Here is an 8,508-nt window from a genome sequence, read left to right as displayed (position 1 = left end):
GGCAAAGCCCCCTGTGGAATCTCAGAAACCTGCTACTAAGAGAGACGGTCTCAATGGAAAAGATGCTTCTCTGGCCTGGAGTAGGTTATGGGGCCTCCACGTCTACACAGCCGGATTCATTCCTCTCTACTCCTAACTGGGAGAACCCACTTCTCTCCATTCCTCCCCCGACCCCCAACCACTATAATCACACCAGAGGGAGGAATCTGAATTCAGCTCATCTCACAGCAATTGGGAAAGACAGACGCAGGTGCAGGTCCGTGGTAGTCTGCAGGCTGCCCTCGGTGAGTTTCCAGAAGCAGCTCCCTCCCAAGCTTACCAGCGTTGGTGCTGGGTGGGCCACACAAGCAACATTTATACAATACATGGGCTCAAGTCTCAAGCGAAGGCAACAGAAACAAGAGGGGTCATGTCACTTTACAGTGTAAGACATAGACCAGGGGTGTCCAAACATTTTTCAACGTTTTTCACCAAGGGCCATATGCGGTAAAATACACAAACAGCCGGGCCACACACTCGAGGTGAAGTACGTATTGCCTCACCTGGTTTATTTAAGTAAACTAAATATATTTTTGGAATTTACTGCGGGCCAATTAACAATGGATTGCGGGTTGCAGTTGGCCCGCGGGCCGCAGTTTGGACACCTCTGACTTAGAGAGTGGGAGTTCCCACCCCATCAACTATTCACCTGCTTGAAAAGTGGACGGTCGGGGGTGCAGTTTTCCAGCAGGACAAGCAGGGTTTCTGAGATGAGGGTTAGGTTTTGAGCACGCATAGTGACGTTCCATCCATGCGGCTGCTGGAATCATAATTGCTAATATATTATTGCCTGCGGTCCATGTAGCATTGGGCTGTGGCATCTGTAAAGCTTTGTTTTTTCTCCACTGTCCCTCTGGCAAGGGTCCTAGGAAGAGAGTGAGGAAGGGAGAGAATCTAGGATTCTGTCCTTTATGGCCTGGGAGAGTCCTACCGGTTCAGAATTAGCCATTGTCCCACCCTTGTTTTCAGAAGCAACACTAGCCCTGAGGAAGATTTAGCTCTGGGTCCAAATCCGGCTTCTGCCCCTAACTCTACGATTCTGGGGAAATTATTTTTCTCTCTGACTCTCCTTGTGAAATTCCTATCTCATAGGAATGCATGAGGATGACATCACATAATCCTGTGAAGAAGTTAACACAGAGCTGGTCTGGCACAGCGCAAGTGTTCCATAAGTAGTTATTATAATTAGAATAATTGTCATTTTAGAGAGCTAGAAATCTTAAGAGATGAGGAATGGGCCGGCCTGGTGGCTCAGGCGGTTAGAGCTCCATGCTCCTAACTCCGAAGGCTGCTGGTTCGATTCCCACATGGGCCAGTGGGCTCTCAACCACAAGGTCGCCAGTTCAATTCCTCGACTCCCGCAAGGGATGGTGGGCTGCGCCCCCTGCTACTATCAACGGCAACTGGACATGGAGCTGAGCTGCACCCTCCACAACTAAGATTGAAAGGATAACAACTTGACTTGGGAAAATAAAAAGTCCTGGAAGTGCACACTGTTCCCCAATAAAGTCCTGTTCCCCTGCCCCAATAAAATCTTTAAAAAAAAAAAAAAGAGATGAGGAATATACAATTCTCAAAAAAAAAAAAAAAGGAGAGAAAAGAGAAGCAGGTGTCTTAATGTCTGCTAACCCTATTCTACATTTGTGGTCTTTGGTTTACAAATTCACTGTGTCTGAATCCTCCTCGCACTGACTTCTGTTTTCTGGGAAAGAATTTCACAGATGTTTAAGTCTCGGGCCTATTTGTCAGAGTAGATATTGATTTCTAGATATAATCATCTCCCATTTTAAAGATGAGAAAATTGAGACTCATAAAGGTGAAGTGATTTCTCTCAGGTGATGTGGAGAGCCAGGACCCCCGTCCAGGTCTTCCGTGCAAACCCGTCCTCCCTCTGTCACTGACAGTGCCACACAGCTGCTCCACTCACTCTGTCTCCCACCCACTCCCATGCTCCCGTGACGCAGAGCAGCCCCCAAGCTGAGGAGATCACGTCTTCCAAAGGCCCCACATTGGTTACACTTTGCCATCAGCCTAACACTTTGGGAACCTCAAAAGTGACAAGTCCCAGACACTATGGTTATGAAAAAAGTCCAGAGTCCCACTTGGATTTTATTGTATTAAGCCATCAAGCTAGTCCCTTTGTGCACCAGGGCAGCCATCAACTGCCAGGCACTCCTGTTTCCTACAAAATTCCTGATGCCACTGTATATTTCACTCCTTCATCTTTTGCCCTCTGGTCTCTCTCTTTCTCGCTATTCTATTTCATAGGCAGGGCAAAAGAAGCTCCCAAATGGACAAGATCCCCATCTAATAAATGGTGGAAAAGATGTGTCACAACAGGGCACAGAAGTGAACTGATTTTCCTGCTGGCTGAGACTCTTGCCTAAGATCCTTTGGGGGTTATTAGCTGAGCCCATAAGGCGCTGACTTTGCAAAGTGCTGTGATATGTTGGGCTGTTGGCAATGCAGGAAAATCAATGCTTGGCCTGAATTCCGTGGAGAGAGGCAGAGCTGGGGCTGCTGGGAGGGGCCAGCCACCTGATTCTTGGGCCTGGCTTAGCTGCGGGCAGAGCCTCAAGTGGGCAGATGAGGTACAGATGTGGGGTGGGTCAGGAGGAGGCTGCTTTGCAGACTGTGTCTGCATTTGGCCATCGGTCATTGTCCACCAGATCCATCAGACTTTATGCACCAACATATTCTAGAATGTTTCCTTCTGTGCTGAGCAACCACTCCCCACTCTGAGCTCCCACAACCCTCCATCTGGAACACCTGTTTCATTCTTCCTGGAATTACAGTCAGCTTTTTAAGTATACTTCCACTGGCTTTTAAGTTTCGTGGGACTGGGGATTGTGTCTTAATCATCTGTGGCCTTTGAGCCTTGCACGAGTAAGTGCCTAGTATGCATTTGCTGAATAAATGAATTAATGAATCAATGACCAAGTCAATTGCTTAGTAACTATTTATGGACTCTGTCCTGTAATAGGGTTTGGGCAGGATAATCCCTTTTCTGGGCGGGCAGCTCCTTAGCAGAGTTACCTTCTAAAGAGACTGTCTTTCTTTGTTACTTGACTATCCCCTAAAGTAGTTGAAACTCGCAAGGGTAACTATGAACCTGACGGACACAAAGTGATTATGATTTCATAGGTGGGGGTAGGTGCTTAGGCTGGGGTTAAACTATAAGAGCCTCCTTTTCTTGTAATGCCCTACGTGGTTTTGAAAGTTTGGGGCATTGTTTGCATGTCGGCAGCTCTGTCCCTGAACGACTGGCCATTCTCGTTGAGAATCAAAGCGAAGCCCAACTGGTCCCATGAGAGATGGTCAATGTGACTGTTTCTTCTGGACAGGCTGAAGCCTCAGACACCTCGCTCCCTGGTGTGTCTCCTTAGGTTGCATTCATTTTTGGAAGTTCTGTTCTTCTCCCACTTAGAAGAATCTGGTTTTCTTGGCTAAGACTCACAGGCCAAGAAATGAACCCCCGTATATGCTTGTCACGTTTAGCTCAAACCACACCCTGAATGGACTGATAAGGAGTCATATCCCTTAATTCACCTTTTACCTGGGTATGCTCCCTCTCTTTCCTAATGGACCTCGGGAGGATCAAAATAGAATCTAACGATACTTGTGTTTTATCAATGTCTGGGTCTTCACGTAAAGGACCATTTGCTAGAAAATTAGTTCTGAAGCGGAATGTTAAAATAACCAGCATGTATGGGTTTTGTCTTTTGACCTGCCGGCCACTGGTGAATGCTTTGCAGGCATCATCTTCGTTTAATCACGAAGCACAGGCATTTTAATTTCTATTCTGCAGATGAGGAAACTGAGTTGGTGGTACCTGACTTGTTACTTTTCCTGGAGTCACATGGTGAATAAATGGCAGAGCCAGGACTCCTTCCCAAGTCTGTCACACACCAAGGCCTCTCATGTAGCCGCTGTGCTACCTCGGATTTCTGTGTCAGAGTCTGTGAGCATCTGAGGATGGACGTTTTTTTGCTTCCCCTGGTCCTTAAGGGACAAACAGGCCAAGTTCATAGGAATATATCTCAGTCCTCATTACCGTCTGATATTCTTATGCAATTGCAGTGCGAGTTTACCTGGGGTTCCTGGGGCATGTGCTGTTTGTGCCCTGTCATGGTTAACTCAGAGGGAAGCTCAGAGCATCCTGTGCTGAGACTGTTTTAAAAATTAGGTGCTAGGGTTTCTCTTTGATTGTTCCTCTTTGAGGAGCTGAAGTCCCTTAGTCATGAATGGCCTCTCAAAACTTCCTTTCGCCGTTCAACCCCAGTGACACAACATGTGGACAGAGGTATGTGGGTTCTCCTGCCCATCCAGCTTTGCCTGACCCCCTAGAGGATACGTGTTTTCAGGGAATTTTACCAGTCTTCCCAAAGGGACAGCAGGCAGGGATGGGCCCTCCACTGAATGAGATGGAGCCTCAATTAAGCTTTGGAGAATAGCCCTTCCTAGATAGGGAAGGAGCCCTGTGAACTCAGGGATGTGCTTGTTGAAAACCAGTGAGGCAGGATGCTCCAGACGTGGAAATATAGCCCCCTGAAGGAGGTGAGGGGCCTTCCCGGTCCTGCTGTTCCTTCTGTCCTTGAGCGCTCTTGCCTGAAAGCCACCTCACACACATCCCATCTCCCCAGCCCCCAGCGCGGCCAGTGGTGTTTAAAATTCCTTTAGGATCTAAGGTTTGAAATGCAGCTGTTCCTTGAAAAGGTGGTCTTCCATTCACCCTGCTACGCCTACGCCTCACATTTATGTGGAACTTTACAGTGTGTAAGTCACTGGTACCCGTGCTCCTGGTGAGTGCTCACGGCAGTCTGTGGAGTATGCCCTGTTCATATCTCCGTTTACATATAAGGAGAGCGAGGACAAGAGAGTAAGAGTGACTTTTCCAAGGACAGTAAGTGACGGAGATAGCACTGAGACCCGGATTTTACAGTCGCAAGCCCAGAGTTCTTCTCGTTACAGAGCTGCTTCTGACTTACCCAAATACATACACTCTAAGTGGCCTATAAATGACCATTAGCTCCAAAGCTGGGCTTGCTCATAGGAAGAGAGGGCAACAGCCTTAGAAGCTGGGTACCTGCCAGTCTCCTGAGAGGATGCAGGCATGAGGGGAAGGGGCATCCTGGGAGAGGTCTGCTAGCTGGGTAACCCTGCCAAAGGCTGAGTCTGCTTTTGGCTCGTAAGTCGCCACCGGAACCCCTCCTAGTCCAAAAAACCTTTCCTCAAAAAAAAAATGTTGTTGTTTTATGACTTGCCTGGAGCAGCAAAATGTTTTCTCCAGCTAAGCAATAATGGAAGATGGTGAGCAAATGCCAACTCGGTGATCCCACAGGAACCCTCTGGGCTGTGGTGTTTACACAGGATGAGATCAGAAGAGCGGCTACTGGCTCGGGTGCACTGAGCACCCAGAGAGAGCCACAGGGTGTTGGGGACACAGCCCGTCCTCCTCAGGCACAAGAGGCCGGGGAAGAGATTGGAGAGGGAGGTCATCCCAATTTCCTGCCCTAGTTGGTTCAAAGCAGACTAATAGCAGGGCATTGTGTAATCCCAATAGGAAGAAAAGAGAAAGGGGTAAATACCATTGCACCCACGCTCATGTTTTTTTTTTCTCCATTCATTCAGTCTCTACATTTGTTGAGCCCCAGGTGAACGCACCGGGAAGTTTCTGGTGATTCCCAGATCTTGTCCTTGGGTAGCTCACAGTCCAGGTGAGAGATGGATATGTCAATAAAGGAATGATGGCTCAGAGTGTTAAACCCCAAAAAAGCAGATTGAATTAGGCAGAGTGGTGACAGGGACAGTGCAGGATTAGCTCTGAGGGAGGGTAGACACAAAGGCTTCCTGGAGGAAGTATCCTGTGAGCTGAGCGGGTCCAACATACGAAAAACTGCACAAGACATTCGCATGCAGTTTGATGAGTTTTCATAAACTGGAATAAACCAGCTTAAGAAATGACTGGTACCCCAGAAGCCCCACTCCTGTCCCTTCCAGTCACTAGCCCCCTCTTCCCCTGACCCCCAAGGGCTAACCACTCTTCCTGACTCCTAAAGCATAAATTAGTTTTGCCTGTTTTGAACTTTTTATACATGGAACCATTCTACATAAACTGCTTGGTGGCTGGGGTGGAGCTAAAGGGTAACTAGGAGCTCATGGGGAAGGGGGGAAGGTGGAGAAGGGAACTGTGGGAAGAAGGGGTGGTGTGCTCAAAGCGGAGACGGAATTACATCACGTGTATGCAAACTGCCAGCTTTCACACACATGATGTAATTTGGGCAGGGATTATCCTGCCCAAACCCTGTTATAGGACAGAGTCCATAAATATTTACTAAGCAATTGCTAGAACATGCCATTCAAGAGGGGGAAAGAGATATGAAATGATATTGGAGAGGAAGGCAGGGAGAGATAGATCATGGCGAACCTTCTCTACCATGTGAACAGGTTGGGACTTGAGCCTAGACACCCGTGATTCCCAAATCTGACTGACCGCCAAAGTCACCTGGGCAACTTTTAAGGCAGATACATCTCAGGACCCACCATGAGAGACTTCAGTTTTTCAAAATTTCTCCCAGGTGATTCTAAAAATGAGCCGAGTTTGGAACCCACTTTATAGAGAGAATAGTGAGCTGTCCACTGAAGCAAGGGAGTGGCGGGGTCTGCTGTGGATTTTGAAGGGTGACATCGGGAGTTTCATTAGGAGCCAGTGGCAGTAGGCAGGAGGTGCCCTAGCCCGATCTGGGACTGTGCAAAGGGTTTTGAGGGGAAAGAACAAGCTAAGATAATTGGGAAGTAGAATTAACCAGATGCATTGACCAGTGGACATGGAAAGTGCTAGAGGACCCTAGGAAAATACCCGTTTCTGGCTTGTGTAGACACCACGGACATGAGCAAACCTTCGGGACAGAAAAAGAAATTTCATATTTCTGTTTGATTCACTCATCTGTAATAACTTCACCCCAATTTCTCTCCCTATCTTTGCTAAACCATTTATTCACTCGGCAAATGCTTTTTAAATGCCAGATGTATATCTGACACTGTTCCAAGCACTGAGTCATAGGTAAGAGACGGAATCTAAAGGATACAAAATATTGAGAATTCACTGTTAGTGTTTTAGAAAAAATATTTGCTCCTTTTTTTCCCCCCCAATTCACTAAATATATGCTAGGAATCGTCATATGTCAAGTTATATCCCACACGAGTATGTAAGAGTTGGTGATGGGGGGGAGAGAGGGAAGAGAGGGAGAACCATCTAGTCATAGGTAATAATAATGATCTCAACCTGGTGTTAAGAACCTATAATACTGTCCTGTTCCTCACAGCAACTCTGTATTTATTGTATTTATTATCTACGTTTGTACAGGAAATGGAACCTCACAGAAAATGAAGAATTCACCCCCAGGCACCTAGCAAATAAGTAATTAATGCTAAGCTTCAAACGGGCCCATGTGCCTGAGTGCAAACCAAAATTTAGGGAACTAGGTTCCCTCATTTTCACACGGAGGGACTGAGGCTGTGAGTGGTGTGTTTTCTGGCCGAAGGTTATATAGCAAAGCCCAGCTGAGTGGAAACAGGCCTTTACCTGTAGCCCTGGGCTGTGACCACACATAGCTCGGCCGTTGGAGGAAGCTTAGCCGGTCCTGAGCGTGACCCGTGGTTCTGTAAACTGCCTGTGAATATTTTATAGCTGGGATTGGGCTGGAGGTCAGGTTTAGGATCTGGCTGAACTTGGGGTGTTACTTTGCTGGAGAGTCCTCCACAGGCCAAGGACAGGCCACTTCGGGGCAGGAAAGCACGGCCTATCCTTTCCAGAACTTTTGCCCAGATGTACCCCAGGCTGTTAGGGACACAGCTTTGACCTCAGCTGCTGGATAACTCTCTCCTGTGTTGAGTTAGACTGGGGCAAATCTAGAAATGGAGTAAAAAATCAGCACAGAGTTCTCTAGCCACATGCCATCAGCAAAGTAAGAAGAGATGTGCTTTGAGATGCGAGGACGGGGAAATCAAAGAGATGTCGAGATCCATCTTCCACGCAGAGGAATACAAGCATTTAGGCTGCCCCTGCCTCAGTTTGCACTTTCATGCAGCCCTCAGAGCCCTTCTGCTCAAAGAAGTACTTGGACATGTGGGACACAAAGTGTCCCGATAAAACTTACTACAGGGGTTGTTGGAACATGGGCTAAGGAGGAGACAAGTGACTGGATTCTCCAAAACCAGAGAATCGAGGTCAGGGAGACTGGCAGGCACACAGAGCGAGTTTTCATAGTCAGTGCTGACATCCTGCTTTCAAAAGGGCCAGGACTCTTCGTCCAAACTTACAGGCTGGGGCCACCTTGCAGAGGAACAGGAAGGCATGACAGCCCTACATGCTCCCTCCCAGGGTGCCCTTTCTGGCCTCTGCCCACTTCCGGGCAAGGTCTCCTGCTGGTCACCATCGCAGCAGGCCACTGAGGACACACTGACCCT

This window comes from Rhinolophus sinicus, chromosome 7 (assembly GCF_057876585.1).
Source record: "Rhinolophus sinicus isolate RSI-liver-muscle chromosome 7, RSI-T2T, whole genome shotgun sequence".
NCBI lineage: Eukaryota > Metazoa > Chordata > Mammalia > Chiroptera > Rhinolophidae > Rhinolophus > Rhinolophus sinicus.
The sequence above is the reverse complement of the archived record's forward strand: the minus strand, read 5'-3'. Positions refer to the sequence as shown.